The following is a 15,056-nucleotide window of genomic DNA, read 5'->3' on the forward strand; positions in this document are numbered from 1 at the left end:
AAGCATTTCTTTTTTTATGTTATGAGAATGCAAACGAGCAAGTGGTCACTTTAATCCGCCGAAATGATGACCGCTGCCAATAGACATTCGCAATAGCAGATGTGTTGCCTACCCTTCATCGACGGATTAGGAGACGCACATAAAGTGGAATACCCCTTCATATACGTCTCCTCCACCATCAAATCCACTTTTCCTTCGCATCCTTTGAAAGGGGTATCATCGGTCATCTTAGTCATCACTATCTTCTTGATTTTTACTCTTCAAACGATGTCACTAAATAAAAAACAATTGCTAAAGCTAAAAAGGGTAAAATATTAGGTATATTGGCCCCTAGTAAAATTGTATAGCCTCATTCGATGTAATGATCATCTGAAAGAATGGCTCAACTAAAACCGTATGTAAGGCCTAATGCTATAACAGCTACAACCGTACAAAAACATGTCACCGTTAAATTGTGAATATCGTCCATTTATGATCGCACAAGTACTGACGTAATCCAATAACAAACTGACAATTTAACGAATGTTAACAATTTAATGTAGTTGTCAAATTTTGAACTATAATTTTGCGTTAAAAAAACATCGTTATTCAATTTTCTTAACAATCATGTGACTTTTTACGTTGTATATTAAACTTTTTTTTTTATAACATAAGGTGGCAAACGAGCAAGCGGCCACCTGGACCCGCCAAAATGGCGAAGCGACCGCTGCCCATTGACATCCGCAACTGCAGATGCGTTGCCCACCCGTATACCACGAAGGAGGAGACGCACATAAAGAGGACATGTCCCCTACCTATGCATCTCCTCCACCGTCATGTCCTCTTCCCCTTTCCTACCTCTTCTTATAAGAAAAAGGTGGTAAAGAGAAAGGGATTTAAATTAGGCTAAAACTAGCTTTCGCCCGCGATTTCGTCCGCGTGGAATAAAAAAAAGCAAGTAGCCTATGTGTTCTTCCAGACTACCCTCTACATCTATGCTATTTCATCCAGATCCGTTCAGCGGTTTAGGCTACAGACTTTAACAAACACCCATTCAAACTTTCGCATTTATGTTAGTATGATTAAATAATCTATAAACATTTATTGTATTTTGTAACACTGTTTAGTTTATTTTTATAACAAAAGATGGAGCTTATTATAATTTTGTAAAACATTTTATTACATGTCAATACACGAGGTGGCACTAAACTTAACAACTGTTATAGTACCTTTCTGATAAAGTACCGGTGAATTTTCTTTTGTGCCTCGTCTGTATATTTTTAAATGTCTTTGATTAATATGATAAAGCAATAACACAAAGGCAACGATTTTAACCTAGTCTAATATAAGCATAGTATGTCATATATGAAATTCCTGCGGTCACTTCGGACCTCGTTACAAATACCGAAAGAGCTCTTGTGTTTGTGAACATTTTGTTTGGATATTTTCAAAACAGTTCGTTTATTCTTTATAGAGATTACTTGATATTTTACAAATAACAATAGAAGTTTGTTTATTAACATTATTCTGAATTTAATGGTGAACTTTTCGCTTTCGTTACTTAAATTTTATGAAACTATATTTACGAGTATCTTTTGTCAAATGATAGTTTATTATTTTTAATCTTAAAGAGTTCAAACTCGTATTTAATATTTTTTACCTATATTTTTTTTACAACTTAGAGTTGGCATCTTTGACTTAACTATCGCACAACTGTTTAGTCTTGCTTGGATTCTTATAAGCTTACTAGAAGTTCCCGTGCGACTTCATTCGCATGAAATTATGAAATTTTTTTTATTGATTACATTTGTCAAATTCAATAGCAAATGTCCAAATGACATGATGACAAAGCATGGCAATATTGCTTCCTTGATGTTGGCAGCAACTTATGGTCTCTTTCCCACATTAGGGTTTTTAACCATAATATTTACCCACTAAGTTAAATGGCGTGAAAATATATAGCCTAAAGCGTGACATAAGTGTAGGGCTTTCTATTAAAAAGGGAATTATTCAAAAATATGCTGTGATTGCTGACATCTTAGGCAACAAAGAAGTGTGTGTTTACGCTTTATTATAATAGTATAGATATGGTGCGCACACTACTCGATTTTTAAAGTAACTAATTAGTTAAATTTGCGAAACAATCGACAATCGCACAAAAGTTGTGCGATAGTTTAGAGTAAACTGTGCGCCCGCTCTTACAGTATACCAATATAATCAGATATGTACGTATTTACTTAAATTAGATCAATTCGAATCGTATTCCGCAACACGATAGCAAACATAATTCCGGTCTGTTGGATTCTCAAATCTAATTAATATTCCGAATTATTTAGGATACCGTATTCCACTGAGCGGAAACGTCTCGATTTGTTGCATTAAAGGAGTTGCATCTATCAAATTAAACTAATATTATAAATGCGAAAGTCTAGATGGATGTTTGTTATAGTTTGTAGCCTAAACGGCTGTAAGGATTTCGATAAAATTTGGCATGGAAAGTATAGTCTGGAAGAACACATAGGCAATTGTAATTGTTTTTTTATTTTAGAGTCGCGGGCGAAAACTAGTACCCACAAATAAATGCTTCAATTTATAGATGACTAACATTTGCCTACGACTTCGTTTCCGTGGAATATAAAACAAAAGAAAGCAGCCTATGCGTTATCCAGACTATGTCCTACATCTATTCCAAATTTAATATAGAACAGTTCAGCCGTTTACTCGTTAAACTTTAATAAACATCCATCAAAATTTTCGCAGTTATAATTTTATAAGTTTGTCAAAAATAAATACAAAAGAGTTTTATCTGGGAGGTTTATTTCTAGTAGAATGATAGACACATGTAGAAAACTGTGTTTATTAATAAAAAGTGAACCAATTATATTTATTGTAACAACGACCATAATAATTACAAAATCATACTAATATTATATATGCGTTTAGATGTATGGATGTATGTATGGATGGATGGATGGATGTTTGTTAAAGTTTGTAGCCTAAACGACTTAACGGATTTCTATGAAATTTGATACACATGTAGAAGGTATTCTAGAATAACATATAGGGTACTTTTGTTTTTTTTTTAAATCCACGCGGGCGGAGTCGCGGGTGATAGCTAGTAATAAAATAAAAACATAAGTTATTGATTTTTATTATATTCCTCGTAGCACTTCGTAGCAGGTCGTAGCACTTCGTAGCATGGACCGTAGCAACTATAGAAAGCTCCTACGCGTTAGCAGCATGTTGTTTTAATAAAACAGCGACAAGTTTTAATTTGGCCTCCGTATGGCATAGTTAGCCGGATATGAAATTCCTGCGGTTACTATCAAGCTTTAGGTATCCGGTTTATGAGTGCGGTACGGATTTTATTTGTTTCACTACATTGCTTTCTTGTACGTTATTAGTAATTTTCACTAATATAATAAAGCGTAAACACACACTACTTCGTGGCGTAGGATGTCAGCAATCACAGCATGTTTTTGAATAATTCTTTCTTCAATAAAGAACCCTTTACTTAAAGTACGCGTTGGACTATGTATTATCACGCTATTAAACTTAGGGGGTAAATAAATTGAAAAACCTTCATGTGGGAAAGGGACTATAAAACAAGCTGCCGACATTAGGAAAGCAAGGTCATTATAGTAATGGTAATTGGTTTCATTTTTAAACGCCTTTCGTTGTCATTTGTGCGTTTAAACAATAAAATAAAGATTTTATAATTTCATACGGATGAAGCCGTATGGCAACATCTAGTTTTACTAATAAATTTTTATATACGGACCTAGTAGAGAAGGCAGGAAGAATGGATTGGCTTAAAATGGGACATAGAAGGAATTAAACACATTGGAGACTTGATAGGCTATTGTTTAATTATCTTTTTAACCGGAGAGACTAAAATTATTAACAACTAGCTATTCCCTGCGACTTTATCCACGTCGAATTTAAAATAGTTAAATAACATAGCCTATGTTAATCAGCGACAACGTAGATTTTCAATGGGTAAAGAATTTTCGAAATCGGCTCAGTAGTTTTTGAGTTATTTCAATACATACAAAAATACAAATCATTCCTTTTTATAGTAGTACTAGAGTTTTTATCCAATTTATTTACCACCTAAGTTTAATGGCGTGAAAATGTATAGCCCAAAGGGTGACGTAAGTGTAGTGCTTTTTATTTAAAAAAGAGTTATTCAAAAATATGCTGTAATTGCTGACATCTTAGGCAACAAAGTGTGTGTTTACGCTTTATTATAAAAGTATACATATGTATGTCGATAGATTAATCAATTTGAAATCATGTTTATTTAGAAAATCATATACATTTCAAAATGTATAATTTTCAAAGATGTATATTTTCTACAAAGTTTATTTTTTAGAACGACCGATATCAAGCGATGTTATCCTCCCTTTGCCGTACAAAGTATGCCAGTTCTTTTGCAACATAGTGTTAGTTTTACAACGTAAATGCTTGTAAAATGCTGTATATGGAATTCAAAATAAATGTAACATATTTTGTTGTATGTTATACTAGATTTTTCTTTTTATACATTACTAAGGGGTGTCTATAACTAAGTTAGGGGTGATTAAGTCGCTTCGCCCTTGCGGTATTAAAAGAAAATCTAAAGAATAATATAGCCTATATCACTCAGTAATTATATAGCTTTCTAATGGTGAAAGAATTTTTGAAATCGGTCGAATAATTTTTAAGTTTATTCGTTACACACAAAACTACAAATCTTTTTGCTAAGAAATCTATACTAATATTATAAAGAAGATTTGTATTTTTGTATGTACTGAAATAACTCAAAAACTGGACCGATATTAAAAAATCTTTCACAGTTAGAAAATTTATCTGGGAGTTACATAGGCTTTTATCTTTTTTTTTTAATTCAACACGAAGTTGCCAGCAACAGCTAGTAAATTATAATGTATGTGACTCTATTTAAAAAAATCGCTTATTTTACAATACAAACTCCGGAATATCTGTTTGTTAGTTTTTTAATGTAATATAGTCCATTTTGGGCTATTTTTTTTTTATAACATAAGGTGGCAAACGAGCAGGCGGCCACTAGAATCCGCCAAAATGGCGAAGCGACCGCTGCCCATAGACATCCGCAATTGCAGATGCGTTGCCTACCATTATATGACGGAGGAGGAGACGCACATAAAGAGGACATTTCCCCTTCCTATGCATCTCCTCCACCATCAAGTCCACTTCTCCTTCCCAACCTTTCCTTATAAGAAAAGGGTGGTAAAGAGAAAGGGACTTAAATTAGGCCTCCGGCACCACACTCATCAGACGAAACACGGAGTTGCTTCCATTTCACGCCTGTCTTCTGTGTGGTCGTGGTATAACACCGGGCGTGCCGGCCCATTCGTGTTAAGATGTTTAATTAGAATAACGTTCACCATCATCAACTTGCTCTTGTCCCTATAGAGGGTTGGCACAGAACGTACTCTTCCATACATCTATATCAGTCGTCATATCTGAAATCACTCCCTTAAGCATGTCGTCTTTCACATTGTAATTGTAACTTAATTTTAACAGTGGTAAAGTCCGCCTTAACATCTTCACACGAATGGGTCGGCTCGCCCGGTGAAATACCACGACCATACAGAAAACAGGCGTGATGTGGAAGCAATTTCGCGTTTCGTCTAATGAGTGTGGTGGCGGAGGTCTAATTTTAGTCCCTTTCCCTTTCCATCCTTTTCTTAAAAGGAAAGGATGAGAAGGAAAAGTGGATTTGACCTTGGAGGAGACGCATAGGAAGGGGAAATGTCCTCTTTATGTGCGTCTCCTCCTCCGTCAATTAAGGGTAGGCAACGCATCTGCAATTGCGGATGTTTATGAGCTGCGGTCGCTTTCCATTTCGGTGGATTCAGGTGGCCACTTGTTAGTTTGCCACCTTATATTATAAAATAAATAAATAGATAAATAGGTTTGTGTTATTTTCAATTGAAAAAATATACAAATTTTGCAACAGTTTAGAAAACAGCATCACAAATAGAATCGTTAAAATCAATCGACTCATTTCACACTCGATTGAACGAGAAACGTTTTAGTAAATTAAACCATGACTTTACTGTCATTAGAAAACAACTATTTAACGCTTGACCATCTTCATTCAAGTGTTGAGCTAACAACAAACTTATTTTGCAGTTAAACACAACTCAAATATCTCTTAATTACCTATTCATAAGAGCGATATTTAAATAACAAATCATTACATTAAGTTTGAAATAAATTTGTCAAACATGGACACTTTAAGCGTTATTGGTTATGTGAAAATAAACTCTATTTCAATAATAGTAAGATCCACAATAACAGTTATAGAAATATTTTTTCTTAATTCCTTTTAATGGTTTCCTATAATTGCTATTGGCTAATAACGGTTTCTTTTATTTCAATTGATTTTAATATTATATGCAAACCCGATCTCCATCTGTGGTCTACGTTGTACACGTTAAAACCCATTTGCACTGGCAAGGTTAGTGGAAAAGGAGTCTAAATATACGCATATTGAGGATTCACTATATATCTCTACTTCTATGCTATAAAGAGGAAATATTTGTATGTATTGAAATAACTCTTAAACTACTGAGCCGATTTTTTAAATTATTTCACCGTTAGAAAGATAATTCATCTGTGCGTAACATAGGCTATATTTTTTAAATTGACACTGGCGAAGTCGCGAGCAACAGCTAATTTTGTAAAACTTGGTTTGAGATAAAGTAAAAAATATGTAAATCATTACGCACTTACTTTTTAATGGTTAGGGCCGTTATTGCTTAAATATAGGTTAAATAAAATAAGTAACGTGTAAGTATAGAAAGTTTGTTACAATGTTACCCGTAACAATATATTTCAAATTCGCCTTGTCTTTGTCGCGTTTTCATTTATTTTTATTCCCCTGGCGAGCATTTCTATCTAATATTCTCTTCTCTTCACATAAAACCTATAAGGTTCTCAGCCAACCCTCATTCGAGAAGCCAATTTGATGATTTCCTGAATCTATAGTCGGGCCACGACACGTGTTGTATAGAAAAAACGCTACTTTACGCTTGAACTGCTTCGAAAATACCTTTTTTATAATATAAGTTGGCAAACGAGCAAGCGGCCACTTGAATCCACCGAAATGTAAAGCGACCGCTGCCCATAGACATCCGCAATTGCAGATGCCTACCCTTAATTGACGGAGGAGGAGACGCACATAAAAAGGACATTTCCCTTTACTATACATCTACTCCACCGTAAAATCCACTTTTCCTCCCCATCCTTCCCTTTTAAGTAAAGGTGGAAAGGGAAAGGGACTAAAATTAGGCCTCCGGTACCACACTCAGCAGACGAAACGCGGAATTGCTTCCACTTCACGCCTGTTTTCTGTATAGTCTTGGTATTTCCCCGGGCGTGCCGGCTCATTTGTGCGAAGATGTTAAAGCGAGCACTACCACTATTAAAGAAAAGATATGTTTTCCTTCTTACTCTTTAGATAAAAACTGAGATAGAAATATGTATTGCACGTGTTTACGATAGTACACAGTCACTGTTCTACGTTATCTGTGTCTATATCTATGCTAATATAATAAAGAGGAAAGATTGGTATTTTTGTATGTATTGAAATAACTCAAAAACTTCTGGGCCGATTTCAAAAGTTCTTTAACCATTAAAACGCTACATTGTCAGTGATATAGACTATATTTTATTTCACATGGAGGAAGTCGCGAGCAACAGCTAGCGTTTTATAAGAAACTAGCTTAAGCCCGCAAATATGTCAGCGTGGATTTAACAAAAGTAAGTAGCCTATGTACTCGTCTAGACTATACTCTACATCTATGCCAAATTTCATCGAGATCCGTATAGTAGTTTAGGCTACAAACTCCAACATCCATTCATCTAAACTTTCACATTTGTGATATTAGTATGATAGCTTAATATACCGCTACGTGTCTTTCTTTTGTTCTATTTTTCTACGCATAAAATAGCACCGTTTAAAATCCACAACATCCCCTTTACACACTTGACGTCTAGACTTAGTCTCCCTTAGGTTATTCGATAGACAAAGACTTATGCATCGTCTCCGAACAATACACCTCCGTCTGTTTACGAATGACGTGTGAATACGCCTTTACTACTGCTAGTTACACACAAGAGCGCAGTGATGCAGACCAGTATATCTGTTCAGCAGCGTTAATCAAAAAGTCAAAAGTATAAAGACCTGACATAATTGACATACAAACCGCCCCAGCTTCACATGTATCCAAAATGATACGTAAATGTATTTATAAAACTCTTTACTTGCACTTTGAACAAAGTTAATAGGTTAGATTTTCCACAAAATGTTGGATTATTATCGCTGATTTCGTGGCCCCACACTCGGTGACTTTCTTACTCTGATTACCGTTTTCTTAGCGGATGGAACTGCACGTAGTAATAATATTTATACTGAACGTAAGTATTTTATATAAAACTAGATGTGACTGGCGACCTCACCCGCGTGAAATTAAAAATTATAGCCTATGTTACACGCTCATAACGTAGCTTTTTAATAGTGAAAGAATTTTTGAAATCTGCCCAGTTCTTTTTGAGATATTCCAATATATACAAAAATCCGAAAATACAAATCTTTCCTCTTTATAATATCAGTATAAATATTGATTAGTACTAGCTTTCGCCAGAACCTCCGTCCGCGTGTAATTAAAAAAAAAAAACAAAAATGTGTAGCCTATATATTCTTCCAGACTATCCTTTACGTCTATGCCAAATTTCATCGAGATCCGTTCAGCCGTTTAGGCTACAGACACTAACAAACATCCATCCTTCCATCCATCTAAACTTTCGCATTTATAATATTAATAAGATAGATATATATTGTAAAAAGTAGTATCGAAAACTGAGCGATTCACTCATTTATTGTCAATACTAAGGGATTGTTTATGTGACCATTTATCAACTCTAAGAGTGGTGAAAATAGAACTTGTAACTTCAAGATACACTTCGTCAAAACGGCAACGTAATATAACATCATATTTGAAATATTACAATGTTGGTAGCGAGCATACGGAATAAGGCGTGCAACACACAGCAGAAAAATTGCAATGTTTTTAAAACTGGCTTAGATTTGATTTGTTTTAATAGGAACGTTTCCACAATATACGTGTTTATTTACTCGATAATATAGGCTATACACGTTAGGTTAAATATGAAAATGTAATGTTGCAGACATCATCGACATAATCGAGTTACGTTTATACACAATTTTATTACAAACACTAGAGTTTGTCTATACGTTATATCAAGGTCCAAGACACATGTAGCCGCCATATTACAAAACTAGCTGTTTGTTCTGGTTATCGTATATCATTGTTCTATAGTTGTTACGCTTTTTATTCGCTTTCCTGTCTCTGTACAACAGTCTTTAGTTCACATCTCGTGCAAAATTAAAAATTCCCATCGTCCGTTCCTACTTCAAAGACTAGCGATTTTAATGAAATGCATGTTCCGAAAACACAGAGTATTAAAATTAAAAACTTCATAATACTTTTATTCGATTGTAAAAAATAATTATGACATCAAAATATAACTTGACTAGCTGTTAGCTTTCGCCGGCGAATCCATATGCGCAGAATTAAAAAAAAAACTGAATAGCCCATGTGTTCTTACAGACTATACTCTACATATATGTCAAATTTCATCGAGATCCGTTTAACCGTTTAGGCAACAAACTCTAACAAACATACTATTTAAATTTGCATTTTCAATATTAATAAGAATATTATCAAAACCCTCTCACTGTCCTATTAAAAACGTTTTAAAAAACCGTGTTAATAACATTCTAATCAAGACTAAATAAATAGAATTAATTGAATGAAACAGAAGATAATATACAAAGCTTTTTAATTTAAACAGCGTTGGCGTCCTTAAGAATATATCCAAGGAGACTGTAATTACTTCGCTCATTAAAGAGAAAACTTAGTCTTTATTTTCCTTTATAATAAGTTGAAATATAGACTACAAAGAATTGTTTTAATCTTAATTAGATCAAATCTTTAGCTTATCCTCTTTAACTTGGAAATCTTATTTTAAAACGACCATTTTAAGGTTATGTTTTCTAGTATCTAAATATATTTTTTGTGAATTCAATTGTACTATATCTTGAAGGAAACCAATGTATTTACTCTAGGCGTTACAATTACGATGTTTTTGTTAGGATTTTGAAATTGTTAATGCGCCTGTGAATTTAATAGCGGCAAATAAGTCTGTTCGTATTTCATTTGGCGCCTGTCATTTTATAGAAAGTTATGTTAATAATCCTTTTATTAGGGTCTTTATGTTTTATTTAGTTATTGATTTTAGAAAGAGGATAGATTATTTAATTCTGTATTTGTAAAGAGTTTATTTACAAGTAATAAAATGCAGCCGAATTGATAACCTTCATTTGAGAAGTCGGTTATAAACAACTGATTTCCACAAACCCATTAAAACATTTCACAACAACATTCATACTAAATCTACACTAAGCAAGTCTCTTAGCGACTATTTAATATCTGAGTGGAAGTAAAACTCGATCAAATAACATTAGCCAAACAAAAGTAGACGCGTTTCGATTTCAATAGATACGGAATTTTAAATTGAATTGCTGTTTACTTAGTATGGATTTAGGAGTGATTGTGGGGCTTTTGTCGGGATCAGGTCGTTTTCATCTCCGCGCAAACATACTCTGATCTGTTTTTATATATCCAGAGTGATTGGAAGTAGGTTTTTTATTTTTACAATTGGAAAATAAAATGCTACGGTTAGGTTTTTTATTTCTTGATTTGTTACAGAGTTTCGTTTTTAAATTTCTAGCTAGTTTTATAGGAAGTAAAGCCCTAAACTAGTTTAAAATTTTGTCGCTGCATTAATTTATTAAAAAAAAAACTCAGGTACTAATATTAAATAAGCGAAAGTTTAAATGGATGTATTTGGTTTGGTTAGTTTGTAGCCTAAACTACGGATCTCGATGTTTGGCATAGATGTAGAGGACAGTCTGGAAGATCACATAGGCTACTTACTTTTGTTTTTCCACGTGGACAGTCATGGACGACAGCCAGTAGAGAGTAAATTACCGTCAGCCAGTAACATGTAGATTTAATTTATAATTACCATCGCATTTAAAGATTTTTTAGTCTATCTGTCTGTCCGCAAGCTGCATTTGTTCCGGGTAATCTCCGAAACGGTTGGGGTCGATGTCGACCGAACTTTCACTAAAGGGTAGCAGACACAGACGGGCACATTATTGGCTACTTTTTTATATTAATATTGCGTGGAAGAAGTCGCGGGCAACAGCTATTTTATTAATATAGCTCATATTAGCTGAATAGTTACAAGTTATTTATTTAGTAAATCAAGCAAACAATATCACCGACAAGTTAATTCTAACCTATACTTAGTCTAATCCGATGGATTACAGCCAAGTATTGTTTAATCTCCACTCAATGGGTTTGGATTTCTAAAGCTTATGAAGTTTATACTAAGTTAGAGGATCACTATTTAATATTAAGTTAATTTGAACTGTAATTTAATGTATTTTATTCAATTTAGAGCATCGGTGGCTCAGTGGTTTGAATTTGAACATTTGACTTGTAATCTACAGATCTTGAATCCCACCGTACCAACGTAATTTTCGAACTTCTACTGAACTGGAATACTCTAATATTGTAAATTTTGTATATTGTAAAATTTTTAATGTAGAACTAAAATCGTACCCAAAATCCCTGATCCCATATGTCAGGGGTACAAGAGGGAGCATGGTGCCGCTAAAAAAACTGGAATACTCGTAGTTGTAAAAATTTTAAAAGCACGTATTTAAGACATATAATTTAAGGTATTTTTAATTTAAATAACATTAACTATCCTACTTTTTATTTATTTTTTCTCGAACATTTATTTCCTAATTTTCTTTAATTTTGGTTATTATGCGAACATGAATATCATTGAAGTAGTTAAATCGTTAATAATAAATACAACAAAATATAAATAACATCTATATTTAAGGTTGACGCATTGACATCTTTAATCCGCAGAGCCTGAGACGGCCGCAACAATATGTAATCAGCTTACAACAGATTCAAGTCACAAGAGGTAGCGATTTTGAATGTCTTCAAGAAAATATAGTACAACTTAAAAGCGACGCTTCTGCGGTTATACTGACGTTGGATAATTTAATATTAGATTTGCTACTCGTTTGAAACATGATCTTATAAAAAAAAAACACTAGTCAATAGCTAAATAGTTGCCGGTAAAAGAAATGTTAGTCGTCGAAAGAAATACTGGCTGCACAAGATTCGAGAGTGGACAGCAATTACGAGTACCGCCTATTTGGCCTTGCAATTGATAGAGTAATATTTGGAGAACTGAACGCCAACCTTCGCTAGTCGGAGAGACACCTTAAGAAGAATAGCTAAATCGTTTAAATTATCGAGTTTCATTTAGAATTACATAGCACACAATTTTACTTAAATGATTCTATACACAAAAAAAAATAGTTGTTTTACTAACTTTTTTTTTAAAAAAATTGTTAAATAGAATTTCCAGTTAGTTCTGTTAAATAAAGAATAAAATAAGTTCTTCACTTAGACCAAACGCCAACTACAGCTTTAATAATCCTCGAAGTATTGAAGATCGAAGTTGCAAAGTTACAGTGACACTATTATAAATAAAATCGAGTTTGTATTTATAAAGCAAATCAGCGTTTTTTACAAGCAAGCAGAAAAATCGCGAACACACTTTGGGTTTAAAGGATGTTGAGGTCTGTTTCCACAAAGTGTTTTATCCAATTGTTAAGAAACATCTTGTATTAAATCAATTAAAATTAATATGGATAAATAATATAAAAAGACTTCATACGAATATTTATATACGCAACTTTAAACAAACAAACAAGAATTTTGATTTACAATATTCTGCGTATTCGCTTCGAAAACAAAAAAATTAAAAGTTGTTTTTTATTTCATAAAACATTCGAGTACGAAGTCGAAAATAAGAATAGAAAGGCATTTCCAATTTTCACGAAACATATTTTCGTAATGCACACCTCCCCTGTTAACCTCCGAAGCTTGTAATGAAAAAAGTTCAAAATATTTTTTTATTCCGACAAAGGTATAAGGAATTAATTTTGTTTTATCAAAGTAATGCGAGCGTTTTTAGCGCTGTTTTAAGTTACCATAATCTATAAATCCAGGCTCGAACCCCGCATATACTAATATGCTTTCGTAATTCACTATGTTGATTGATATAACAGTGGTAGTGCCCGCTTTAACATCTTAGCACGAATGGGCCGGCACTCCCGGTGTAATACCACGACCACACAGAAGACAGGTGTGAAATAGAAACAATTCCGTGTTTTGTCTGATGAGTGTGCCGGAGGCCTAATTTAAGTCCCTTTCTCTTTACCACCCTTTTCTTGTAAAGTAAGGTTGGGAAGAGGAAGTGGATTTGACAGTGGAGGAGATGCATAGGAAGGGGAAATATCCTCTTTATGTGCGTCTCCTCCTCCGTCGGATAAGGGTACGCAACGCATCCGCAATTGCGGATGTCTGTGGGCAGCGGTCGCTTCGCCACCTTGGCGATTTCAGGTGACCGCTTGCTCGTTTGCCACCTTGTTATAAAAAAAAAAGAACGGCTTGCAGAATTTAATTCCGAAAGTACATAGATCATAAACACGGTGACTTGTCCTCCATTGAAATAACAATTGCGTAATATACCACAAGTCTAACCAGATTGCTAAGATTTACAAAGATTCATTAATTGAATTTGTACCTGCGCATAACCAAATTGCATCCCACGACCCTTTAATGACAACTGACATCTGCCTTTGCGCCGCCATGGCATCTATTCGGGGTTTCTTGCTCAAAAACTTAAATTATAATTTCAAATATTGCCACTTCAGGTTGTTATGTACTCAATCTGAAGTGCCTATGGTGACGGAAACATCGTGTAAACTGCACATATCGGCGAAGATATTCAAAGATGAGTGAAGTCAACCCGCATTAGATTAGCGTGGTTGACTAACGCCTAATTACTTCTAACTTAGCTCCTAGGATCCACGAAGTTAACGAGTTTGAATATCTTTGTACACAAGTCACGACAAATATAACATTGATATTACGCAGGTGCTCTGGTTGAGGTAAGAATGTAACATGGCTATTGTAATATAGTCCATCCAACCATCTCCAAGCTATTTTCCAAGCATCAAAATATAAAGGTGTACCGTTTACAGAAAAAATATTATATTAATTAAATTTAAAAAGAGAATATACTTTTTCTTGTGTTTACGTCTAGGTTTCGTTAGATTAGGCATTAAAATCATTATTAAAAAAAGACTAGATTGTATAATTCAGTGTGCACATTTATGTTCTGTATATTTCGCATTTGTTCATTTTATACTTATTTATATAAATGTTTGGTGTCTTCCAAAGATATTCAAATATTATTTTAGTTACAGAGCGGACATTACGAATACTTTCTATCATATATTTTTAATCTTTACTGCATATCGTTGTAACACTGATTTGTAGCAAATGTCAAACTAGGCAACCAAAACTGTACCAGTAGTACTTTTAGATAGTATAGAATGATTGTTATTGTTCATTCTATAAGTCGCAATCAGAAGAAGAAATCAATTTGAATTTAAGTCATAATTAGAACACGAGCGCCGCCAAGCGACTTCCGTGAGAACTTAGATTATTCTGAAAATAGGGATCGTTGCGAGAACATTGTTTGAACGATATGAGCTTGGTAGATCGATGATATCCTGACTGAGGAGTATTGTGAATGTATTCCTGGCATCCGACTTTACCCATGGCCGCCCACATGTGATCTCGAGTAGTAGTAATTCTGATATCGTGCTAGCTCAAGCCGACATATATATTTAATATCTTTGTGTTAACCCTAAACATTATTTAAATGGAAATGTAGATACATATACAAATAATTAAAATTAGAATTCAAGGTGAACTTTTTTTGCGCACCTTACTGTACAGTAATATGGAATAAAAAAGTAGTGCAAGTAAGAAAAGTGGGAGCTTTTCCTGTATTTT

The sequence above is a fragment of the Papilio polytes genome, unplaced genomic scaffold (assembly GCF_000836215.1).
Source record: "Papilio polytes unplaced genomic scaffold, Ppol_1.0 DF821400.1, whole genome shotgun sequence".
NCBI lineage: Eukaryota > Metazoa > Arthropoda > Insecta > Lepidoptera > Papilionidae > Papilio > Papilio polytes.